Source organism: Amia ocellicauda, chromosome 8 (genome assembly GCF_036373705.1).
Source record: "Amia ocellicauda isolate fAmiCal2 chromosome 8, fAmiCal2.hap1, whole genome shotgun sequence".
Classification (NCBI taxonomy): Eukaryota; Metazoa; Chordata; class Actinopteri; order Amiiformes; family Amiidae; genus Amia; species Amia ocellicauda.
Window position 1 is genome coordinate 18,550,173 of NC_089857.1, and position 26,690 is coordinate 18,576,862.

The following is a 26,690-nucleotide window of genomic DNA, read 5'->3' on the forward strand; positions in this document are numbered from 1 at the left end:
ATAATAAATGATTAGTTTGCCTAAAAACACAAATTACCCAGGTTTCCACTTTTTTAACCTGAGAGGTTTTCACTCTTAAAGGATGCAGTACTTGCATGAGTCATATAGCTGATTTGTTATACAACTTTCTCTGTTCACATTTGTTGGGGAACCTTCACATGCAAATGGTATAATATGGTACAGCCTCTATGTCTTGAGAACAACTTCAAGGACTGGCAGCAACAAACCAGTAACACAATAATCAAGAATAGTGTCCCCTAATTTCTTATACTATTGAAAACAAATACATCAACCAATAAATGAAGACATAATTAAACTGACCCTAGGATCACAAGTTTTTGTTTTAAAAAGTCCCACATTTCCATAATACACTGCATAACAGCTACAATGCAGAAACAATAGCTGATACAGTAGAGCTCAACAAAATACTATTATCCAATCACTCAATGATGAGATTATGGTAATACATTTCCAAATTTTCTATGGGGGTTTGAGGTAAAGAGATTGTGTTGCAATGCTTCTGCCTTACCTTAAGCCTCAGACTTTGTCAAAACACACTGGCCCACAATAATCAACATCAGGGAAGGAAATAAAAAGAGGTGGAGTTTGTAATGATAGTCTTCCATCTCTGTTGTGCAAGAGACTAACTGGAATGATGTACAACACAGTCTTTCTTAAATTGTACCATATAATTTAAAACATCACTATATACGTTTTTTGTTTAGTTTTGTTTAATTGTGTTCTTTGTGGTAAAGGGATGGGTGGGGGGTTAAAAGTCATTGGGTTTCTTTCTTGCCCTCATAGAATTAATGTAAAACTGGATAATTCATGAGATTTCGTTATATTATGGAAAGCGTTCATGCGCTGTTAATCTGACACTACAATAATGTTATCAGTCAAAATCCAGTCATTGGAAAAACACTGCATTAAAGTCATAGGCTGATCTTTTGATCCTAATAAGCATTGTCTTTAATCTTCTAAAAACATAAGTTGTTTCCAGTCCAAATTATGTCAAAAGTCAAATGAATAGTGGCAGAAATAGTAACTTAGAGGTTTAATCTATGAGTCTTTGAGTGAGACAAGGTAGGAGAATAAATATCTGGGCTCTCAGACTGAATCATTTCTCTGGGTGGGAAAGCCCCCGGACCCCCTAGCTGACCCATATATTATGAGTTACTATACCAACCCCTGATATAGACAGACACAGACAGACACTAAGCGTTTATACAGGAAGGGGGGACTAATTACAAGTAAAACTATTTGCACTAAGAATTACAATAATTGCCCAGAAACGCAACGTTGTTTGCATAATTATTTGCTAGCTGACATCTGAGACCAAGTCCCTGAACGCCCTTGTACAGTTCAGAGATCCTTGAACGTTCAGTCAGACAGACAACTACAACAATGATAAATAGATAGATCAATCTTTGTTCAGTGAGTTCTTAGCATGCAGGTTTCTGAGTGATATCCTGTAGATGTATTTCGAACGTAACATAAGCGCCACACTGTTTCCTCAATAGAGGTATTCTACTGTTTATCGATGGAAGGAAGTGATGCAAGTGGCTGCCATTTTACTTTTTAATTATTTCGAATAAGAAGAACTGTGCTTTTGAAAACTCGGACTGCAGTGTACCTCCCAAAAGTAATGCAACCTGGCCAGCAAGCTGTTTTCACTGCAGTTCAGTGCTATGATATTTTATTCATCATTCAATATGCTAATTGAACCTCTGGATTCCGTAGAGTATATCTGTGTGCTTTGCTCATATTTTAAATGTAAAACATGCCTAAGTGTGATCCATCTGGGTGCTTTTAAAAATACTAAATTGTGCCTCTAATGTCACGGCTGTATAGATAATGCACTACCAGTCCCAGGGGCTTTCAGGAGGGCAGAGTACATATTTTGCTAATTGTATTGGTTAAAATTACACTCACACACACACTGCTGGACACACACTGGGAAAACTATTAGCTAATAATTATATACATTGCAGGTGAAGGCAAGGACCATATTGCTCATTATAGTTTGCTTCAATCCCTGGACACAGGGGGTTGCAGAGAAGCAGACTGGAGAGCATCGGTAGAAAAACTAAATTTTGTTGCTATATAGTTAAAAATATATTTGTACCATTTGAACAGTATCCTCAACTTATATCTTTGAACTTAGCATGAATCATTAAAAACTGCTGTGTATAGGGGGTAGAAATCAATTAATATTTATCTGGGTGACTGCAGGAGCTTTCCATGTTCGCTTCAATGCAGTTTTGCGTATTTGTCATGCTTCTCTCATTTGCTTCATCTTCCCCAACCTTGAACAGGTGGCATATCTACCTGTTGACTCTGCAGGACCGTTGCTTTAGATCAGTGAATGTCCTTTATTTCCAGTTGGATTTGTAATGGGCCTAATTTTGGGGTGAAGACTTGAGCTTTGCACCAATAAGACTTTAGCGTTGCACTAAAACTGGCATTACACCATTAAAAAATTATTTGGAGAGAAGTGTATATACATATGTATATATATACATATAGTTTATATATATATAGTTTAACTTGTTGAAACCTCTTGATTCACAAAAAGGGCTTTTCCCATTGCCCCTTTCTTATTTTAAATTCTATTATAAAAAATACTGAATATTACTCCAGTTATATAGAAATGTGAATTTTAGCATCTGTTATTGTTTTCCCCCGAGAAGATTACGTACTTAAGCTAAGGTATTTATCAAGGTAAATTTCAGTTGATTAGGTCCAGCCTAGTTCAGTGGTAAGTAATAGAATTCCTTGACCATAAATATGCTGTTTTTGTCTGTTAAGTCAAGTCAGTACTAGATTAGATTAGATTACTAGTTTATTAATAAAAAAACAGCAATATGGAAAGACACACTACCATAGGTATGTAAATCAATAATATGCATATGAGAACAAATCTTTACCATGGTAAATATTTTTTTAATTAATTCTTGGAACTTAAACCTTCATCCGACTGCCTCCCAGTAAAAAAATTTTTTTACTTGACAGGGTATCCCAAACAACATATTTAAGATGTTATCAATACTCAAATTCACAGGATTTGCCACAACAGTAAACACATATTAGAGCATTTCCCCCAAAAAGCTCAATACCATTGAAAAACAGCAACATAAGTGGTGGTCAAATTAATTCCCCTCGAAATACTGTGCTTGGCCAACATCTTCACATTGTAACAACAGAACATTTTTCAAACTCAGTCTCAACACTGTCTCTTCTCTGTGTATTTTTGTTTTCCAAACTTGACTCTGTACCTTAATTTTCAACTGTCTGTGCTACTGCTAAAATACTTTTGTGAGTCATCAAATTACCTTGTTACAGTAGCATGATCGGCTTGCTATTATTTTAGTCTAGAACACCTGTGAAGTACAACAACAGACACATGCTCACACACACACACACACAAACACACACACACCTCTCTGTCTGTTACAAGCATTCTGGCTAATTTACTAGTAAACTAACACCACCCACCTTTTTAATTCTTCACGTACTTCCCTGAGGCTAGAAGGTGGTACAACGTGACCTTTCTCATCCCCACTTCACACTGATGAGGAATTCGGCTTTCCATTCGCAACTAAAACTGATCAGTCACCAGTTCAGAGAGAGCGACACAGAGGTGAAAAATAAAAATGTAGGGATATCCAGTGAAAAATATATATAAATATTAAAAAAAGTACGAGACAATGGCCAGTCCCCCTTTCAGGAACAGGCTTAAGAGAGAAATCGAGTGGAGAGGGCTGGCTGTGTTCACCACAGCAGGGAGAGAGCAGCAACACTGCAATGTTCGAGATGTCGCACCACTAGTTTTATAGCAGGGTGGGTAGCTGAAAGATAATAATACCCCATCCTCCTCCACAACACAAGTTAAGCACAGTATGTAATAAGCTCATGGCTCAGACACCCTTTGATTTAGGTCAGACAAAATGAATTTTTAGTTTTCTGTTAAAACGGCTTACGGCAGCAGGCGAAAAAGTAGGGGGAGGTTAGGCAAAAGAAGAAAAAAGAAAAAGAAAACAAACTAGTAGTGAAAACTACTCCTCATTCACCCCTACCCCTCCTCTGAAAAACAGAAAAGCAGCAAGACTCAAAAACTAACTGCCATGGCCTTTTCAATTTTAATAGTATCGAAGCAGAAAACTGAAGGTGTATTTTATTAGGGGGAGGTCTTCTTTCAATGCAATTAATAATACTTTGGAAAACCAATTCAAAATATATATTCAATAACTTTGTTTGCTAATTAATTTGTGTAAAGTGAGACCATGTTGCATCACTTTAACCCAAACATGGTAATAAGAGCCTATCCTATGTCTGTCTCTGTTATTTTCTTTCACTGTAACTAAATTTGGTCTTGTGGGTGGAATGGAGTGAGGGATACTGAGTTTGAAAATATATTTTATGAACAGTTAATATCCTGAGACATGTTAATTGATCCTCGTTAGAGTACAATGAACAGTCTAGCCTCACTGATAATCTGGAAAATGATTTCAATGTTCTGGGTTCATGTTTGAAATTGAAAATGATGCATCAACTGTATTGAAGTACTAACATTTATTTTGTGTATCAACATCAACATTGTTGTTATTTTTATTTTTATTATATTAAGGTCACATGTAAGGTAATGTCAGCTTAGTCAAGGTTCATAATAACTTTTGTAACGACTACATTATGATGTCGAGTTGTGTTGGAGAATGTAAATGGTGTCTTCCCAATGATCAGTATGACTGGTAGAGTTGTGTTACTTGACTACAGACCTCCAAGACAAAGTAATGTGGTTCTGTCCCTTTTCTTGCAGCCACAGTGGTAGATTCAGTTTCATATCCAGCCTCACCCTACAGGTGTCATTTCTGAGCTTTGGAAGATGTTTCTGTCACCATTAGAAGTCCATACAGAACCTATAGGATGCGACAGGTGCAGGTGGGTCAAGAACAACAGGCATGAGACATGGCTGATTGGAATTCTGGACCTGCCCATCATTGATGTCATATTTAAATTGGTGGTCACCCCATGTGAACTCAAGGTGTGCCCTTGATGTCACTGCCAGATGTGTACATGTTTTTAAATGAGACCTTTAAATTCTCTCTAGCTGAGTAAACTGAGGTCATTCAAATACACTTTCAAATCCCACAACCATGAACAAGCCTGGACTGGGAATGCTTCTCAGAGAACAATGGTAAGTCCTTTTCACTGACTATATCCACTTAACAATACAATATTCAGCAGGGAGTAAGTCCTTCTCATTCTTAGAAAGATGAGGACAATGCCACTGGAATTATATCATGTTTGCACAGGTAATGCCATGAAAAGCTTAGTGAGACTTAAAACATTGATCAGGGAGGACGATGCTATTGGGCCATTTGGGTTCTCTGGCAGCATTTCTGTGTAAAGGACAAAAAAGTACGAGCATCAATTAATCTTTAAAGAGGAAATATGCCAATTATTTAAACTGAGAGCTTTAGTCGTATGGAGCAAACTACCAAACCAAAATGGGAGATAAATGTATAGTAAAACCAGTTAATACTGCAGATGTGTGTGTCCATCATGGAAAACTGAAATGAGGAGTGTAGGAAAACTCATTTGTGCTTTAACTCCGATCCTCAGTCAAAGTTGTTTGTTTCACTGTATTATTCAGACATTCATTTAAGGTGATTAACTACTGGCCAGATGAAAATCACAACAGCAGACAATAACACACAAAATAACCTTGATCGGGTGGTTCTTTAGTCACATAATCGTAATTGTTTCAGTGGAAGACCAACAGGAAAAAGATTGGAAGTGATTGTCTTCGACCTGAAGGCACAAAGCTGTATTTTGCAGTCAGTTAAGGTCATAAAGGTATATATTAATGGCCTTGTTTTGCCTCAAGCCAGACCATAAGACCGGTGTCTGCCCAGACTCAAGAGTTTCAGTCTCCCTGCTCCTGAAGTCCCCTCAGGACCAGAGCCTACTCATTATACACAGCGTGAGTGCCAATTAAAAGCAGTGGTCGGACATGACCTCTTATATGTTGGTGTATGCTGCCTGGATTTTGTTTTCAATCCAGAAATCTGTACATACAGGTTTCTTTACATGTCCGTGTTCTCCACTTTCCACTATTTTTTGGGTGACACATAAACCTAACATCACTGTATCAAAAAGCAAATACCTAAATCCAAACCATCCTCTCTGGACGGATTCTTGCATAGAGGTATTAACCTTTAAATATGTTGTACATTGGAAAAATGCACTCTCCAGCTCGGCGCTGTACAGCACATGTCAGGAGCCCATAATTGCTCTTAATGGCAGGTGTATGTAAGTCTATAAATGGAACCTATTTTGGAAATGTTTTTCTCGATTTTGAGAAGAAACAAGTTCACTGCCCCTTTCTTTTAATCATTACTGAAATCGGCCTCAAGATGGAGCATTGCACACTATACACATTTAACAAGGACCGAAATGAAAACACACACACACATACACAAAAAAAAATAAGAACAACAAGAAACATGCATGACTTTGTTTTGCCTTCTCTGATAAGCAGACCTAAGTGTCCAATTGCCTTTGCAAACCCTGATGTGAATCATATGTAAGTGCAGTCTTAAAGGGAGAAGCACTGAGGAGCCTAAAGTCATAGATGTCGTGTTAAAAGAAAGTGTAAGCTACATTTGGCCGAGTTTGCTTTTGAAGTATAATAGGAAAATTATAATATGCAAATTATTCATCACATTAAAACAGAACCATTACGAAATGGAAACTACCTACATGGCCTCATGTTGTGAAAAATGTGCCCATACTACTAACATGCCAATACTCTGTGATATTAATATTGTTAATCAGATGTGCCACTTTTTATGCTGAAATTCACAGGAGGAAACTCTCTGCATAAGAGGGTGTTTCCATTCGAAGGCCGAGAGAAGATGTGGCTTCACTGCAGTCCGATTTAGAAATGGAAATGCAGTGTCTGCCATGTTGTGCCGATGAGTGACAAAAGGTTAAATAACACTCAGCACCCCACTGAGGCTGTGGAGCAGCGAACACAGCTTAAGGTGGAACAAACCAGGATGAGGTGGTTTTTTTTCAGACTCCAAATGTTTGCTGTATTTGTGTGTATTTATAAGATTGGATACATTTGTTTGTTTTCCAACGGGCACTAATGACACTTTGGGGTCTTTGGCTTTTAGAATTTATTTTATGTGTGGGCAAACTATGTTTTTCAAATTTGTGGGGAACTATAGGTAATTGCTGTACTGTAACATATTTTTCTTCTGGAACACACTGAACAATAAACATGGTTGTACAGTATTTATGTAAAGCAGGCCTTTTATTCATTTTTATAAAAGATCCTGCATTTTAATTTTGTGGAACTGTATGACTAGACTGTGACACACACCTCCATATATTTAATTCAGATGATGACTCTGATGTGGAACATATTCATCCAGAAATAACAAGCCTAAATAAGCAAATTTGATATCTGATGAGATTGTGATCTATGGCCAGGGGAGACAATGTCCTTAATGTATACACATCACCATTTACCACTAATCAACTGATCCGAGATATATTTCTGGTCAAAAGAAAGTAAAAAAAAAAATAACTGTTTGCACTTTTCCTAGTCCTAACTTCCCTATCAGATTATCACTTGAGCTTTGCAGAGGAAGACACTGAACTGAAGTGTTTATTTAAACAGTACAGAAGTGTTATGTCTCTTGTATAAATGTGTTAAAGTTCTTATGTTTTTTTTTGTTATTATAAACTGCATTGCAAAGAACTAAGAGGAAGCAATGTAGGGCAGTGCAGCATCAATGATCTGCTCTGGGATAAAAGTTGTATTTCCTGAGAGAAACATGCAGAACAAAACAACAACTAAATAAGCAAATTAGATATCTGATTAGATTGTGATCAATGGCCAGTGGAGCAACAGTGTCTTTGCTGTGTAGGAGCAAAGAGGCCAGTACCTGACATTTCCTCTTGATAGGTGTTGCTCTGATAAGGATATGTGGTGTTTTTTATCCAGCCTACATGTCTTTACACACATTTCTGGGGCTCCTCGGTTCAATTAATTAATCTAAAGTGATCATCGCTGTCCATTTAATGTAAAGTAATATCAGAGACCAAGAGACATGTTACAATGTCCCCATAGTACAGGATTTATGCACTCAACCCCTCAAGGCTGTAACAGGCACAAATACAATAACATTAGAAATAAACCTGGTGTTATTCCACAAAACAAACACACAAATGTCTTTATTGCTCTTATTCATTTAGAGTTCATATTGCAATGTGCATGGTACTGGGGTAGATCCAAGTATCATGCACCATCTTTCTTTGTCTGGGCCTTGTGTAGAAGTGGAAGTGACATGTGTGCCAATGACCAGCCCTTTACAGCGTTACAAAAAGACCTTGAATTGATGATGCAGGATAGGAAAAAAAACATGTTGCTAAAAAATATAGAGTGGAGCAATTACACAACCCCCTAGTTTCCTTCTACCTCCACCCCATGTGTTCAGGGGTGGGTCTCTAGGCAGCCTAGACTGAGAAAGGTCCGTGATGTTCCTTGTTCTTTGGTAGTACACATACTCTCTTGCAACAGTCGGTTTGTGTGTATCTTCTGGCCTCATGGGCTCCCAGCGTTGAACTTTGCATTCCAGTGGTCCTGTTGCTATGTTGTCAGTCTTGGCTGCCTGTGACCAACTTCTGATCAACACTCTTCAAATGGGAAATTACTTTTCATACCCTCGTCTGCCAGCGCACTCATTTCCAGTGGTTAGGTCAATTTGAAGACAGTAGACACACAAGATAAAATATGGCCCTGGGTCACAGATACAGGTGCCTATTCTATTTTAGAGACCTCCTGTGGATAGTGCTTTGCCTCCGAGGTATGAACATCTAGCATCATCATGTATCATGTCCTTCTAACTGAAAGAAGGACGCTGAATACTTTTTTTTTTTTTTTTTTGCAGCTTCAGATTACACAATCACATAAGCGGAAAGCCCATCATGAATGCAGCAAGCCCAAACTGCTAGAGCACTTCGATTTCTGTACAACTGTGTGGGATGTGGATTTTACACACCTCCAAGAATCTCCACTCACTGTGATTTGGACTTACAGAGGACCATTCTAGTAGCTATTCTCCTGAGAGTTTTAACCCAAGACCACAGACCTCTTCCTGGCGGTTGCAGTATTTGTAAATTGTAAAATTTTATGGCAACCAAGATTCTAAGCAGGATAAATAAACAAGGAACCCACTAAATGCTAACAGACCAGCCGAACAGCCAACCAACCATCAAGCAGGGATGGCTATTGGAGTTTTCAGCTTCAGCTTGTTGCCATAGCAACATCCACTACTTGAATGCTCTTGCACATTTGACTGGACTAAGAAATCTTTAAAAGATTGGTCAGAATATAACGAATGGAAAAACACATAGAGCACACTGTTTTCGAGGACACATTGGACATCCATGTACATGTTACACAAGTAATAGTATAAATTATCATATTTTATATTAGATAATCAATGATATATAGTAATATTATTCAACATAATCGCTAGTACATTCATTCATACACTATGTCGTCAGAGCATCAGGTGCAATGTACAGAACACTTCTTTAGTGTGGTGTCACCTGTGTGCCAAAGCAATAGCCAAAGCAATGAGTGATTTTTACAACACTGTGCATTTGTACAGTAGGAGGACTTATGCTGATTCAAATCAGTTGTGTAACACACAGTAACTGATTCACAAAATTGCAAATTATGCATTTTATTTCTCACTGGTGCAAGTCTTAGGAATTGGGAAGGCTTGGGAGTTATTGTGCATCCGCAGTGGTTTATTGCACGGCTTGACTTTTTTATGTGTTTGTTTGTTTGACTGTTTGAGTGGAATCTGCATAAATAAAGAAGAAGTAACGCACCCAATTGCTGTATGATTTTGAGGGAAGCTACATGTTGCCTCTTTCCCTGTGATTATTAACTTCTACACATTTTCTTTTTTTCCACCCTGAGGTTTAGAGATTACCATAATAATACCATACTATTTTTAAAAGTACGTTTCTCATGATCGCCTGTCAACCATATGATATCTTTCAATACTCAAGTGTACAGCTTTTCCTTAAGATATATATTAAGTAACATTTATTGACACATTACTGACACAGGCTTTTTATTTCTATATATGACATGCGGTTGATTGTGTAAATAATATTTTATTAATTAGAAAAAAGTTTATAAACAAAACGAAATTGAAGGGAAATATTCTTCTACTGAAGCCTTTCCTCTTACATGTTTACATTTCACTTTTTATTTGTTTGTTTGTTTTAAACAGTTTTTTGTATTATCATTAATTCATTTGGATTTCCAGTGAAGTACTCATTCTGCCAAGCAAACTCTTACAGATTAGGAAACAATCAAACCTTTCTGGTCTGGTCTATTTTTAATCCTAATAATACTCACAACCACACACCAGCTCCCAGATATAAACCGACTGTACAAGATGTGCTTGTTACCACCAGCGATATTCTACAGTGCAACTCCTTAGTTCTCGATTTCTTCAGCAAGGTCTCACTCCTCCTCCTTGCCTCCTGCTATATCTGCAGACTGGGGTTGTGGGAAAGCTGCAGGCACCCCCACGGCTACTGGCTATCAATGCTCACTGCATGCAGACAAACACAGACCTCCCACCCTGGCTCTCCTTAAGTGGGAAACTTTGTATTCAGCCCTTTCAAGGACGATCCGCACACCAACATGGCTGTGCAACTGCTGTGAGGTCATTACTGTTCATCAGCTCATAGCCGGTACAGTCGCAGGGCAGGGGAAGGCAGTCTGGGTCTGCTGAAATATGTATTCGTTTTTGCTATAAAATATATATATTTCCTTTTCTTCTGATAACTAGCAATGCTGCACTGTTTTTTCTTTTAGTTCCTTTTGGAGGTGTGTGTGTGTGTGTGTGTGGGGGGGGGTTTAGTAAACTTGTTTACATTAAACAAAACAACACACAGGGGCTACACACGGTGGCTTCCTCGAATTTCAAGCCAACTCTCCAGGGGTTGAACGATTGTTGTGGTAATCATAACAGAAATAAACACTTTAAACTTGCTGAACAATCCCTACCTATGATTACGATGATAAAAGTCTGTAAACGTATTAAAGCACTACGACTGCTTTCATTTTCTTAACAAACAGCTTTGTAGGTCTTTGCTTATTTATTTACTTACTGGCTGGGCTGCCTGCTTTTTAATTTAAAAGCCTTCAGCATAATTTAATGTGTTTACAGTATGTCCATCAGGACCTCATGGTGTGCAAGGACATCTTTTCCTGTGATAATAAGGAGAAGCAGCTGACAGCCAAGCCAACAATTCAGCCGCCTGCCACCTCTCGCTGCCCTCCGGCGTTCTAGCACCTTCTAATTAATACCAGCCAGGCTGCAGGGCACAGGAGAAACGCTGCCATCAATCACTCCCCACAGCAGCCCACATGGCGCGGATGCATCACATTTTATATGTTTTTCTACCACCGCGGCCCCCACTCCTGCTCGTGCTATTAACTGTGCTAACATTTACAGTGCCTTGCAAAAGTATTCACCCCCTTGGCGTTTTTCCTATTTTGTTGCATTACAACCTGTAATTTAAATGGATTTTTATTTGGATTTCATGTAATGGACATACACAAAATAGTCCAAATTGGTGAAGTGAAATGAAAAAAATTACTTGTTTTAAAAAATTCTGAAAAGTAAAAATTGGAAAAGTGGTGCATGCATATGTATTCACCCCCTTTGCTATGAAGCCACTAAATAAGATCTGGTTTAACCAACTACCTTCAGAAGTCACATAATTAGTTAAATAAAGTCCACCTGTGTGCAATCTAAGTGTCACATGATCTGTCACATGATCTCAGTATATATACAGTGAGGGAAAAAAGTATTTGATTCCCTGCTGATTTTGTACGTTTGCCCACTGACAAAGAAATTATCAGTCTATAATTTTAATGCTAGGTGTATTTTAACAGTGAGAGACAGAATAACAACAAAAAAATCCAGAAAAACGCATTTCAAAAAAGTTATAATTTGATTTGCATGTTAATGAGGGAAATAAGTATTTGACCCCTTTGACTTAGTACTTGGTGGCAAAACCTTTGTTGGCAATCACAGAGGTCAGACGTTTCTTGTAGTTGGCCACCAGGTTTGCACACATCTCAGGAGGGATTTTGTCCCACTCCTCTTTGCAGATCCTCTCCAAGTCATTAAGGTTTTGAGGCTGATGTTTGGCAACTCGAACCTTCAGCTCCCTCCACAGATTTTCTATGGCATTAAGGTCTGGAGACTGGCTAGGCCACTCCAGGACCTTAATGTGCTTCTTCTTGAGCCACTCCTTTGTTGCCTTGGCTGTGTGTTTTGGGTCATTGTCATGCTGGAATACCCATCCACGACCCATTTTCAATGCCCTGGCTGAGGGAAGGAGGTTCTCACCCAAAATTTGACGGTACATGGCCCCGTCCATCGTCCCTTTGATGCGCTGCAGTTGTCCTGTCCCCTTAGCAGAAAAACACCCCCAAAGCATAATGTTTCCACCTCCATGTTTGACGGTGGGGATGGTGTTCTTGGGGTCATTCCTCCTCGTCCAAACATGGCGAGTTGAGTTGATGCCAAAGAGCTTGATTTTGGTCTCATCTGACCACAACACTTTCACCCAGTTCTCCTCTGAATCATTCAGATGTTCATTGGCAAACTTCAGACGGGCCTGTACATGTGCTTTCTTGAGCAGGGGGACCTTGCGGGCGCTGCAGGATTTCAGTCCTTTATGGCGTAGTGTGTTACCAATTGTTTTCTTGGTGATTATGGTCCCAGCTGCCTTGAGATCATTAACAAGATCCTCCCGTGTAGTTCTGGGCTGATTCCTCACCGTTCTCATGATCATTGAAACTCCACGAGGTGAGATCTTGCATGGAGCCCCAGACCGAATGAGACTGACAGTTATTTTGTGTTTCTTCCATTTGCGAATAATCGCACCAACTGTTGTCACCTTCTCACCAAGCTGCTTGGCGATGGTCTTGTAGCCCATTCCAGCCTTGTGTAGGTCTACAATCTTGTCCCTGACATCCTTGGACAGCTCTTTGGTCTTGGCCATGGTGGAGAGTTTGGAATCTGATTGATTGATTGCTTCTGTGGACAGGTGTCTTTTATACAGGTAACGAGCTGAGATTAGGAGCACTCCCTTTAAGAGAGAAGGTTACCTGATCTGGGAGCCAGAAATCTTGCTGATTGATAGGGGATCAAATACTTATTTCCCTCATTAACATGCAAATCAATTTATAACTTTTTTGAAATGCGTTTTTCTGGATTTTTTTGTTGTTATTCTGTCTCTCACTGTTAAAATACACCTACCATTAAAATTATAGACTGATCATTTCTTTGTCAGTGGGCAAACGTACAAAATCAGCAGGGGATCAAATACTTTTTTCCCTCACTGTACACCTGTTCTGAAAGGCCCCAGAGTCTGCAACACCACTGAGCAAGGGGCACCACAAAGCAAGCGGCACCATGAAGACCAAGGAGCTCTCCAAACAGGTCAGGGACGAAGTTGTGGAGAAGTACAGATCAGGGTTGGGTTATAAAAAGATATCCGAAACTTTGAACATCCCACGGAGCACCATTAAATCCATTATTACAAACTGGAAAGAAAATCGCACCACAACAATCCTGCCAAGAAAGGGCCGCCCACCAAAACTCACGGACCAGGCAAGGAGGGCATTAATCAGAGAGGCAACAAAGAGATCAAAGATAACCCTGAAGGAGCTGCAAAGCTCAAAAGCGGAGATTGGAGTATCTGTCCATAGGACCACTTTAAGCCATATTCTCCACCGAGCTGGGCTTTACGGAAGAGTGGCCAGAAAAAAGCCATTGCTTAAAGAAAAACATAAGCAAACACATTTGCTGTTCACCAAAGACTCCCCAAACATATGGAAGAAGGTCCCCTGGTCAGATGAGACTAAAATTTAGCTTTTTGGCCATCAAGGAAAATGCTATGTCTGGCGCAAACACAACACCTCTCATCACCCCAAGAACACCATCCCTACAGTGAAGCATGGTGGTGGCAGCATCATGTTGAGGGGATGTTTTTCCATCGGCAGGGACTGGGAAACTGGTTAGAATTTAAGGAATGATTGATGGGGCTAAATACAGGGAAATTCTTGATGGAAACCTATTTCAGTCTTCCAGAGATTTGAGACTGGGACAGAGGTTTACCTTCCAGCAGGACAATGACCCTAAGCATACTGCTAAAGCAACACTTGAGAGGTTTAAGGGGAAACAATTCAATGTCTTGGAATGGCCTAGTTGGAGCTCAGACCTCAATCCAATTGAGAATCTGTGGTATGACTTGCTGTACACCAGCAGAACCCATCCAACTTGAAGGAGCTGGAGCAGTTTTGCCTTAAAGAATGGGCAAAAACCCCAGTGGCTACATGTGCCAAGCTTATAGAGACGTACCCCAAGACACTTGTAGCTGTAATTGCTGCAAAAGGTGGCTCTACAAAGTATTGACTTTGGTGGGGTGAATAGTTATGCACGCTCAAGTTTTCTGTTTTTTTCTCTTATTTCTTGTTTGTTTCGCAATAAAAAATATTTTGAATCTTCAAAGTCATAGGCATGTTGTGTAAATCAAATGATACAAACCCCCCAAAAATCCTTTATAATTCCAGGTTGTAAGGCAACAAAATAGGAAAAATGCCAAGGGGGGTGAATACTTTCGCAAGGCACTGTATGTGTAAGAATACTTGACAGTTCGTGCACATCAGGACCCTTCGTGACCAGTGCTGGGAACTGTCATTTTGAGCTTGGCCCGGCTGTGGTTCATCCGTGTGCACCTGACTGTAACGGGGCTTTTCTATGAGTGGTTGTTTCACTTCCGACTGATACTAGCAAGAATGGAAGTGAGTCAAAAACTGGGAGCGGTCTCTGAGCTGTTAGGTCAGCCTTTCCCGGCATTAGATATCGAAAAGGTTCCTGAATAAGTCAGTGAGGCCATAGAGAGAGGTACTAAGTCTGCTTTACATACACACTGCTGTGCATTAAGTACATTCTGTCAGGAGTATGTATTGCATTTTGCAGATTGAAGACTCAGCTGTGATGACTTTTTCACCTTTCAATCTGATTGTGTGTGTGTCCTAAACTCTTTGCTCATTTGCTGTGGTGTATGCTCTCAGTAGTGCAAAGCTCAAAATAACATCCACACAGGTGCAAAACAGTATGAAATCAGGGGAATAACAACATTTCAAGGGCTTTCTCTGTTCAGATCATAGCACACATTACAGGAAACTCCTACATAAACGAACTGTCTTAAGTACTATTGACAGTTTTTGGGACAGGTCACAAACGGAGGCACACAGAGCTGTAATCACTCCATCACCCCACTATTGGGTGGTTCTTCCAGATGAGTGTGGGCACAATATCAAGGTGGGGATCTGCAGGTTACAGGGTTTGTGACTCACTGTGCCCTACCTACTTTGAAGACAGACAGGAGAGTTCAGAAGTACAGAGGCTGGTTCTGCTTTCCTTCAATTTTGAGATTATGTGCAAAGACCTCCAGGGTGTGTGTGTGTGTGTGTGTGTGTGTGCGTGCGTGTGTGTCAATGTGTGCGTGCATGACAGTTTGAAACGAGTTTTGAGCAACACAAAGAATAAGATCTCCCAGCCTTGCTGCTGGCACGAAGTACCCCTCCCACCCTCAACCCCTTCATAAACCTCCTCCCACCCTCTATTCATCTCGCTCCAATAGCGCTGGGACCAAATCTTACTCACTCAACCTGTACTGCTGCACAGCTATGGAGGAGGATCACAAACAAACAAAACAGAGCTGGGACAACTGCGAGGAATATTGCCATGGTAAACAGAAGGCTTACTTTCATACAAAGATGTATTTTACTGTTTGTTCAATGAATGAACCAACAAATAATGGACATCTCATAATATTCAAGTAGTGTAATGGCTTCCCAAAAACATGCCAATGTATGCTGGTTGTCGTATACAAGCATTCGTTTACTGCACTGATATCTACTGAAATGATGTCAGGCCATGTAAACCAAATTGCCAGAACCTAAGAGAATGCAGCCGCTTAGTGTTTAAGAGATTATAGAGAATTTATTACAGGGTTTGAATCAATCTCAAAAAATAAATTAACAAAAGAAAGGCTTCACATTTGGATCTCATCGAAGCATTTGTCTGAGGATCCCAGGGAATTCTGCTTCAAGAATCTGGCTGGGTAACCGGTCTCAGATTCCCACAAGAAGTGCCTGCTGTTTTCAGTCCTAAAAACACATCGTCTTAATTTCCATCTCCACTGAAGACTCATTCATTATGTTACTTTTTATTATAATTAGGTTAACCAAGACCTTTTCTAGAATGTCACATTAAAAGGAAGATCTGAATATAATAATGAAGAACATTTCTTGGCCCGGGATGTTGATTTTGAACCACATAGTAATTTGTGCCCCACTTTCTAAGTCTTAAGGCTGGGAGGAAGGACAGTTAGCACCCTTTTTTCTATCATAATGACGCCGATGTTTGGAAATGGTATGTGGTGATCCCCCCCAACTAAACTCTCCTGAACTAATCATTAAAATTTGTGGAAGACAGGTGGAGCTGTTGGGAACTGGGCTTGTAAACACATCTCGAATCTTTCATTGTCACGTGTGGATTTGCACAGTGCGGAGAAATGTCAGTTGAGAATTCCAGTATGTACACTACAGTAAATCCAAACTAAACAAATGACTTATTTATTGTAATGAATACACAAGGAAATAAATTGCAGATGGTGCCATTTGTACATCGACTACTGTACATAACAAAATTAACCACGTCAGACTCACAAATACAAATGTACCCTGTGGTAACTAAGGAACTCCCACAAACAGGTTTAACCTAGTGTTTAAGTCCAATGCCTGATTGACTGAAAACTTGTGAAGTGTTTTTAGAGACACAGAGAGAAAGGTGTGTTTCGTATCCTCACATAACCCTTTGGATTCAGGGAGGATCTACTGTAGAAAAAATATGAATATGAATGAATATGAATTTGAAAAATAAGTCACTTAATAATGGAACATGCTTTCTATAAACTCTAGATTTGTGCCAGGAGAAAAGAAAAAAAGAAAATGATTAAGTTAGAACTGAAGTATTCAGAATACATTTTAAGACCTTGATTGATCAGAAAAGGTAGCTTTCACTTTTCTGTTCACCCTTTCTACTTCAATAATACAAGGTACCTCAGAATGACCTCGCTTATCACAACACACCACCGCTTTCATCTATTCAAACTCTTACAGCACCAGAGCTATTCTCAGTTGGTTTAATCCACTGTATTGATTATGCAAGTGCAAGCACAGAAGTCTATCTTTACTCAGGCTGGCAGCGACATCAATGCTGAATACGCAACATACAGCGAAGCATCTACTGTCTCTTGATGCCTGCTGTTCCAGCATATTGTACTCTATTCATTTACCTCCCTTACTCTACTTGCTGTATCTTTTTACTTCACAGTGTACCTTGTTGCATTATATTATATTCAACTTCTGTGCTACGTGGCTTTTGAGAGTTTCCCCGTAAGCTTAAAATGCAATTTTACAGTTGACTTAAATTAAACTATCATCTAAATAAGTACATCTATACATGCATACACACATACATACATACATACATACATACATACATACATACATACATACATACATACATAAAAGCTAATTTATCATGCATCCATGTAGTAATGCAGATATACGATTATGGAAAAGGCAATCTCGTTATCACAGCTGGTGGGGAGAAAAAAAGTCTCTCTAGATTCTATAAACATTTTGCAGTGATAAACATAATACCCTGTATAGTATTTTGAATCCTGCGTTTTTCAATTGAGTTCAAATTTTTCCATCCATTCCCATTGCGTTTTAACAGGCAGGGAAACGGGACCTGTTCATATTGAGTCTTCCCCCTAAACAACCCCGCACCCTGTCACTGCTCTAAGCTTGAGCGCATCTGGGAAAAATAATAATTTTGTATGACAAGCATTGTTCAAAGGAATCTAGCTGGAGTTCCTTAAATATCACTGTATGCATTTTTAAAATAACTCATAACTTACATAGAATGATTTAACCCTTTGCCTTTCGAAACGCATTTTATTTTTTATTTGTATAAAGGGCAGACCTTGTAGATTTCCCTACAGATCCATCACTCTTGCAAATTATATGTTTCTTATACAGCATTTGCATGAACATTGCGTAACGAAGTCAAACCCCTCAAAATCAAAACTGCACAGAAAACATTCCCAGCCCAGAATCAACAGGTTGAGCACGGCCACATTAGTGTACCTTTTCTACTGGATCAGCATCAACAAAATCTTCCAGATTGCAAGCTGCAAAAGCATCACATTATAAACAAGCAGACTAAATGTAAAAGTAGATCTGGACACAGGCACTCATTTGCTACAGAAATAGAGCAGTCGCTGTTAAGGCACTATGCTGTAAATTTATATTTTTATATCAAAACACCCTACAGTCATCTTACAAATTGCAAAGCCATTTACAAAACTATCAGTAAAAAGAATGGGGGAAAAAAACACAGTGCTAACCTTCTGTCACAGGTTGCTCAGTTTCAGTTCCTCTCTCCCCCCGTTTCTGCCAGGAAAGCGTGCCGTATCCTTTGAGGCATGAGAGAGAAGCGTTCAACTTTGTGCTTGAGGTGCTGCTGCACTGTCACTGATTCATGAGAGGAAAATGAACCCTTCCTCAAGACGGTTATAAAAATGCACACCCACCCACCCCTCCCTCGAAACCAAAAGTATTTGGCACTGATCCCCACACGTCCACCTGTGCTGCTGAGAAGATAATAACACTCAGTGAGCAGTGAGGTTTTAAACTAGCTCCCAGGCTGGCTAGGCGGTACTGAAATGTGGGAAGAGTGTGGGGGCTCAGGCCAAGACTTCAGAGCGGGAGTAAAGATTAAAAAAAAAACAAAAAAACCTTAACAGGATATTTGTTTGTGATGTGTGGGCGAGTGGGTGTGTGCACAGGCCTGCTGGGCTCTACCTGAAACCAGGTACAAACACAGAAGCCCCTGTTGGTTATCAGAAGACAGCTTTAATCATGTTCATGTGCAAGCTGAAGGAAGTGGTAAATATGATTAATTTGTATCTGGACTTCCTCTCCTAGGCTGCTTTTTCTTCATTTTTTTGCAAAGTAGTTGTGCAGTGTTAAAGCAAGCTCTCTCTCCCTCTCTCTCTCACACACACACTGTCTTTTTTATAGTGCTCTATAGTGACATTTAAAATGACAGGAAGTTTTTTTTTTAATATTTGGAAGTCTCAGGGCATTCTGTTTTTTTTTTCCTATATATTTCGTGTTATGTCTGTTTGTGTGTGGGTGTGTGCTTGTGGTTGTCTTGGTATAACTGTGCTGCTGGTGTATTCTGTTTCATCAGACATCATCAGAAATGTTGGGATGGGGTTTAGGACTCAAAATACTTCCATTAAATTTGACTGAAGAAGGGTGTGGTCCACTTGTGGTTGTGTATGCAAACATGACAGGAAACATAGGTATCGAAATTATGGTGGGAATTATGTACAATCTGTTCAGTACTGTATATAAACTGTTTTTATACTTATTTTTTAATTCTGAATTGTTTTAACCTTCCACCTGGAATTAACTTAATATCAACCCTCAAGTTCATAATACAAATGTTTTTAAAACAAATTAACATAAAATAGATGTTGAACTTGAATAGCTTGGGTTCCTAGGAAACATATGTGTTAAATGCCTCTTCCTGCACATCAGAGCATGTTCTGCTTTCTGGAATTTATATTCTTTGACTGCTGACTATACCCCACCTGGGAGAACCCATTGCATTTTAAAATGAGTTCACAAGCAAGAGCCTTTGAGTATTGGCTTCGGGCACATTCATCAGATCGTTCTTGAAAGGCTTATTTCAGAATAACTCAATGTCCAAAAAAACTAAAAACAACAGCTAAGGTATAACTGTTGCTTTCAGTTTCAGGGCAACGTTAAAATCTTGTTTCAATCCTGTTTCAAAGTGTCTTGGTGACCCTGTAGTCATATGGTCACTCTACAGACACCAGACGAATAAATGCCACACTTTGAACGGCAGATTGGTCTGTGGTTGACACTTCTGATACTTCTCATACCTGGGAATTCAGACTGTGATGACCTGAGACTATTGGTTTCCCTCCCCCAGGCCTCACAATGACCTAGTATTACTCATCCCTAGCCCACTCTCTTCTCTACTCCTGTGTTCTCCCTCAAGCCCTCTTGTACTCCCCTCATCCCCTACTCCACACCAAATTACTCAGTGTGACTCATCCGCAGTATTGAATGAGAATTATATCATTATGTATATTTTGTATTATATTCAAATATGTTTCTTTCCTGCAAATCAGAGTCCTGAGATGTATTTCCCATCTAAACAGAGGCACCACAAAATTGAATCAATTACCAAGTCCCTTAGTGCAATCTAGAGTTTCCAGGTGTGTGTCCTTTAGGATTCAATATGGGACAACCTTAATAATCTCATTACAAAGATACGAGCTGCTCTTTTGTCCCTGTTTCTGCAGGCAAAGCTAACTTTAAAGTTCAGATTGATCTCCATGCCTTTGAGAGGGTTCAACAGGGTCAACAAAAACAATGGTGCAGTGTGATGGTTTCATGTAAATTAATATTTAACATGAACACATTATCACAATCGACCGTAATGGCTTTAAAAAGTGATCTGCTTAGTTATCACAGATGTATGTTCATTATTTTTAAAAAAGACTGCTAGTTTCACTATCTACACAATCAAGAAGTCCACAAATGATGGATATTGTTTTTTTTAAATAAAATATTTATAGTTCTATGTTCTCCTGTTGTACCATTTTATACAATGGTCCTTAGAATAATGTGTATACCTGGTATACACATCTTTTATGGAGCTACTGTATTCAGACTATGACCTACGTACAAGATTGCTTGATGGAGATGAGCTGAGTTAAGGCCAGGAATGAAAAACAAGATAGGTTCAGCTCTCGTCTTCTTAAGGCTGAGTTGACATATCCTAGGGTTCACACCCACACGTCCCACACATTGACTTGTCCCTTGATCTCTATATGTCTCAAGCTCAACATGGCTCGCAAAAGCCATAGAAAACCGAATTTTCTGGGTCTGACCCTGGCGTGCCACACCCACGGAATGAAAGTGACTAATATTAGAAACACAGGCAGAGATTTTAGGACAAAATCCCAACTGCCTCTCAGACGGTTCCAAAGCCACAGTGAACTCCCTGGTTCTGACTGAAGAGCTGCAGGCACATCAAACCAAAGTTAGGCTAGGCCTTTACCGTGAGTAGAGCTGTTATCAGACTCGAGAGCTCAGTAGCCTCTTGTCTCTTGCTCATGATAGAGCCTCAAACACAAACCTTTTCCAGTTTGGAGTAAGCCAGGTCATGGGTTTCTGGCGTTGCTGAGGGCAACACTAAGTCACGAATTAAAAAGAATGCTGTTGGGATAAAGCAATGTTTTCATAAAAGTAACTAAACAACCCTGAGAAGTGAAGTGAAAAACTGAGAATACATCTTCATGCCATAATTAAGGGTAGAGCATGTTCCCAATGGGTTTGTTTCAAGATCCTATGAGACCCATTTTAGTATCACTTGACCATCATATAACCAGGGTCTGAAAAGTAAAATAGTTCAGCTTGAGTCCCCACACATTTGCAATATATTACATTGTGTTAAAAAATAAAGCTTGCATAAATAAATAACAGTATTTCAATTATGATGTTCCTTATTTTCTTCGGATCTGAACACATCTTTCATAAAGCAGTATTCCTTTTGTAACTATTCAAAGGGATGCCCAAAACATACACAATTTCATGGACTTATTGTGGGGGACGTACAAAACAGTTGCATTTCAATTTTGCACTAATTGTTTTATGAAATCTATTCTTAGTATGTCAGATTTCCAGCACAAACCAAAGAACTGTGATGCATAATCATTTCTGGAGGGAGAGGCCAGCCCAGGAGAGGGTTAAAGCGGTGTCTGGGAGCGTTATTATCGGTTTTGCCTGTGTGTGTGTTTTGTGTGTGTGTATGGAGGGTGGGAGGGGGGACTGGGGTGCCAGCGGTTCACACTGAGTCAGTGCCAGAGAAACGCCCCCCCCCCCCACCCTCCCCTGAGTTGCTGGGCCGGTTCACACTAGCTCTCCCCACCTCCCGTGTCCCTGCCAGCCCCTATGGCCCATTGCATGAGAAGACAGAATAAAGAATGTGATCTAACCGCACTCTCCGAGAGATATTACCTCACCTCTCTCCCTCCCTGCCCCCTCCTCCCCCCGAACAATCTCGGTGCCGGGGCCGGAATGTTTTTCTTAGCCTCTCCTACACAGTTTCACACAGCGCTCGCTCAACATCCTACCCACCCAGGTTACAGGAGGGGAGGGTGGTGGTGGTGTGTGTGTGTGTGTGTGGGGGGGTGGGTAGCTTCTTTATTACTGTTATGAAGTTAACCCTTTCGGCGCATGCAGTCTACAGCTGAGCAGTGCGTCCGGGACAATTTGTGCTCATAAAATTGGTGGTACGGCATGGCACAGAGTAGAAGAATACAGAATCCATGTGGGCAAATGCTTACCTATCAGTTTTCCTTCAAATATATCACCCCGGCATTTGGAATGAACACCTCAGTTTGTCAAATTGAAGTACATTCACTATATTATGCGAGTGAGTACCAGGGTTTGTAACACATTAACTAGCACTGTCATTCAATGGAATCCTGATGCTCATTCATATGAATACAGATTATTCTCTTTTCATTACATTACATCGGTGATATTGACACAAAAAGAAAGCAGTCGTCCTCCTAGATCAATTGAAACGAGGTGTGCACACATTGGCCTCAGGAATTATTCCACACAATAAGTAGGAGGCAAAATACATTTCTGTTTGCTTAGAGCAAGGGGGAGTAGGAATATTTTACTGACAATCTGAAGGGGGATTCTTAAGAGATGTATTCAGATGAACATTATACAATGGCTCTGGGTGGGAAATGATAGGAATTAATGGGAGGATTTTGGTGGCTCCTAAGCAGCTGCTTTTGTAACATCGCAACACTGTTGTACATTCCCAAAACTGCTGAATGATAGAGACATTGTTTTCTGAAATAATGCCTTTGATTTTGTAATGAAAAGAAGCAGTATGTGAAGTATAAAACAGATTTTGGTTTCATGTATGTATAAAAGTTTTTTTCTGTAGGTTTGTTTGATTTATACAGAAAAAAGGGGTATATAGGTAAAGTAACTTGTGATATAAGTGTTTGGCACATACAATTTTTTTTTTCACAAACGTTCTTTTGTTTTGCTTTGCTTTAAAAGGAAGGTGAACTGTGGGGACTTTCTAAGACACAGGAAGTTGGGCAAAGTTTTTCTTTGACATTAAAACAGCTTTAAAGGTTGCAGTAGCCGTTATCTGCTTTTTCGTGACATAAAATCCTGACTGTGGTTTCGTTAAAGAGTAGCAGTTAAAAAAGGGTATTTTTTTTTCTCTGTCTCAGAGTCTGTCCCACATATGTCAGTAGATATAGAGACATGTGTCCCTATCCAAAATATGACCCATTGCAAAGTACCAAACAAAACCACATTTACAGTTATCAAGAAAAAAAATGCATTGAGTAAGGAAATACTGTTACAGCAATTTCTTTTCATTGACTTTTCTTTCATGCGATACTTCTTCTGTGATATTTTGTGTGGGTCCAAATTGAAAGCATTGTGTTTTCAATTATCTCTAAACAGACAATTCTTCAGGGCTGTGATTCAAGATGGTAACAAGCTGATGAAATCAACTTCACAACGGCCTGTTTATCAATGGAAACAAACAAGTGAACGGAGGGACATCTGTATGTTGGTAAAGTGCTTGTGAAAGGCACAACAAAAGCTTCTCATCATATAACCAAGCTAGTGCATTCCTGACACCTTCAAGAGAACATTTCAGTAAAATCATGTTCCTGTAATTGAGGGGAGTTATCTATTCAGGTTTCAATTCATTGATATTGGGTTACTTTTCATCTGGCAATGACAATAGAGGTTTCCAGTGGCATTTTAATAAGTATCTTCAGATGACTCCTCTTACTGGTCTCAGCAGTATCGCACAACGGCAAACGCTGACAGACTAATGAAAGAGTGCTATTCACCAGAAAAAAGGATTATCCAACCAGAACCCTCTTATTAAACGGGTGATAACTTTTGCTGTAAACTGATTTTTTTTTTTTTAAAAGGCAAATTAATATACATTGTAAATACGTGACTGATGAGAAATGCCATTTAGTTCACATTGGGAATTATCGACAGACGAAGCAGTGCGAAAGAAAGATGACACAGCTGCCATACCTTCCGAGCAAGTGAGGTGGCATTTGCATGTAGGACAAAGTCAAACAATGTGGTAAACTTTTTGCATTATAGTTCAATAGCACATGACACAGATTTCAATATCCTGCTTATTCTAGATTCACTAGTACTTCTCAAAGTAGTGAAAGCCTGTAGTCTTTAGTTATTTGCATGCCTTCGTGCACTTAATACGAAATCCTATATAGTATTGAGAGAAGCTTAGTCTGCTCACAAAGAAAATGACATCTGTAATTTTGATGTTTTGAGGCGAGAGAGAAATATGTGGAAACTTTAATTGAACACATGAAGCGGGAGGGGTGGGGGGTTGAAAAACACATACACTTTACAGTAAATGTCAAAATTAATATTTATGAGTCACCGGAAAGCAAAACTCTGCAAGAGGTGGGTCAGTGAATCAGAGTGGGATTTAGTGGGATTCAATTGGAAAATAAAAACTATTTTTCTCTTTTTTTTTAACAGAAGGATTTGAAAACTAATACCATAGCTTGTGAGTTACACTTGACCACATGTTGACACACAAATGATTGTTTCTGTGCTATTTGTCTCATGGCAAAATCAAGGCAAAGATGAAAACCTAAAATCATTGCCACATTGGGCTTCCTAGAGAATCTTCTGATCTGCAACACCAAAAAGGACATTTCAGCATCAGTTGTCTCCTTACTTTGAGTATTGACAAGAGTATAGTGGTGCAGTACATTTGCTACCTCAGATTATATGTTTTCGTAATGTCTTATGGAAGAGGAAAAACTTTATTGGTCATAGATTAATGTTTTCATTTCATTACATTTATAATTTATCGCTCACAGCATCAAAGGATGATCTTTGTACTTCTCCAGGCAGGATCTATAAATTTGTTCACATTACTCTGTTCATCTGCCTTGTCCTTCATAAACAGATTTAGTGTATTGATGACCATGCAGTATGATGGAGAGATCTTCCATTTCTGGCTTGGATCCAGGGATGTGCTTGACTGATTGTTAGATGTTAGTTGTTAGTTTTTAGAGAAATTACAATCACATTTAATAAAATAAATAAATCAATAAAGAGTTTGAGAATATTTTAGTCATCATGCATGTCTTAGTTCATCATCTGTCTCTGTTTTCATTACATTTTCACACTAATAGATTGGGTGCATTATGGCACTATTGATGTACAGGGCTCAAGAAGTGATGGTACAAGCCTTGAGGATACAGGAAACAGTCAGCTTTTTTGTTTGTTTAGTTTTTAATGGAGAAAAGACCTAGAGATGCTTCCAAAACCCAACCTTAGAAATGTCCTGCCTTCTATTTTGGCCTAGAAGCATAACCTTTAAATGGAGTAAATTAATTAAAAAACAACTCTGGAACTATATTATAAAACGATTAAATATGTATTGGATATCTTCAAATCATTCACAAGCAGGTCTGGCGAGGCATGTGGTCTCTTATGTAATTTGTGACTCATGGCAGCGTGGAGAGCAGCAGAGGGCTCCTGTTCAGTGCAGATGACCCTTCGCATGGGGTGGAGGAGAACAGAGTCACAGCCGCACAATCACACTGCACCGCAACAACTCTGCAGTGTATAGATCACCCCATACAAGCTGGAACATCTTTCACTGTGCCTACTAGGCACTTGAGGGCAGAGCACATTTAAAAAGAAATCCCTTTTACAAAAATATATGTGTGTGTATCTATATAATAAAATAATAATAATAAAATGAAACTTTCAACTGGGGCCAGATGTCTGACTCATAAATAATTATGAAACGGGTTCTCAACACACGGCAAAAGCCATGACATCTAAATCCAGTAGCATGTATCCAAAAACTCTCACCGTGGCTTAATTACAGGAGCTGGGCAAACAAATTTAGAAGAGATGTTAACCAAAACGGAGGAGGCAGAAGGGAGGGATCACTTGGAAAGTCACGACTGGACTGGGTCTTCAGAAACGGACCACAGAAGCGCAAGGGCGAAGCTATTTTTGGAGCTGCCTTGCTCATTATTTATCATAGTTTCAGTCTCCACACTGCACAGTAACCTACAATTCTCTTGCTGCAGCTGGCCGGTCTCTCGAGCTCTCCCTTGTTTTCCACAACCATATATACCCACCGCCAGCACCAAAAAACCGTCCAACTGGGATGGACCTGGTTGATTTCACAGGATGTGTATCTACAGGCTTTGTTAGCACAACGCAGGCCTCTCTGACACTCAAGGAGCAACCACAGTGGCTAAATCAACTGTAGATAGATTGTAGAGACCCAGGTGAGAAAATTGAATGAATTGCTACCCAC

General features: G+C 39.5%; 1 protein-coding gene across 3 annotated transcripts in view; it reads right to left on the bottom strand.

Moving 5' to 3' along the window:
• zbtb7c (zinc finger and BTB domain containing 7C) overlaps positions 1-26,690 on the bottom strand; it is a 75,187-nt gene that overhangs the window by 13,927 nt on the left and 34,570 nt on the right. Inside the window, exon 1 of one of the 3 annotated variants that reach the window (XM_066712256.1) lies at positions 18,610-18,779. The exons of 1 other annotated variant lie outside the window; for it this stretch is intronic. The gene's annotated coding sequence lies outside the window, so the exon portion shown is untranslated. Of the gene's footprint in view, positions 1-3,495; positions 3,804-18,609; positions 18,780-26,690 lie in introns of those variants that run through there. One more of the 3 variants, XM_066712257.1, reaches the window with a different exon arrangement.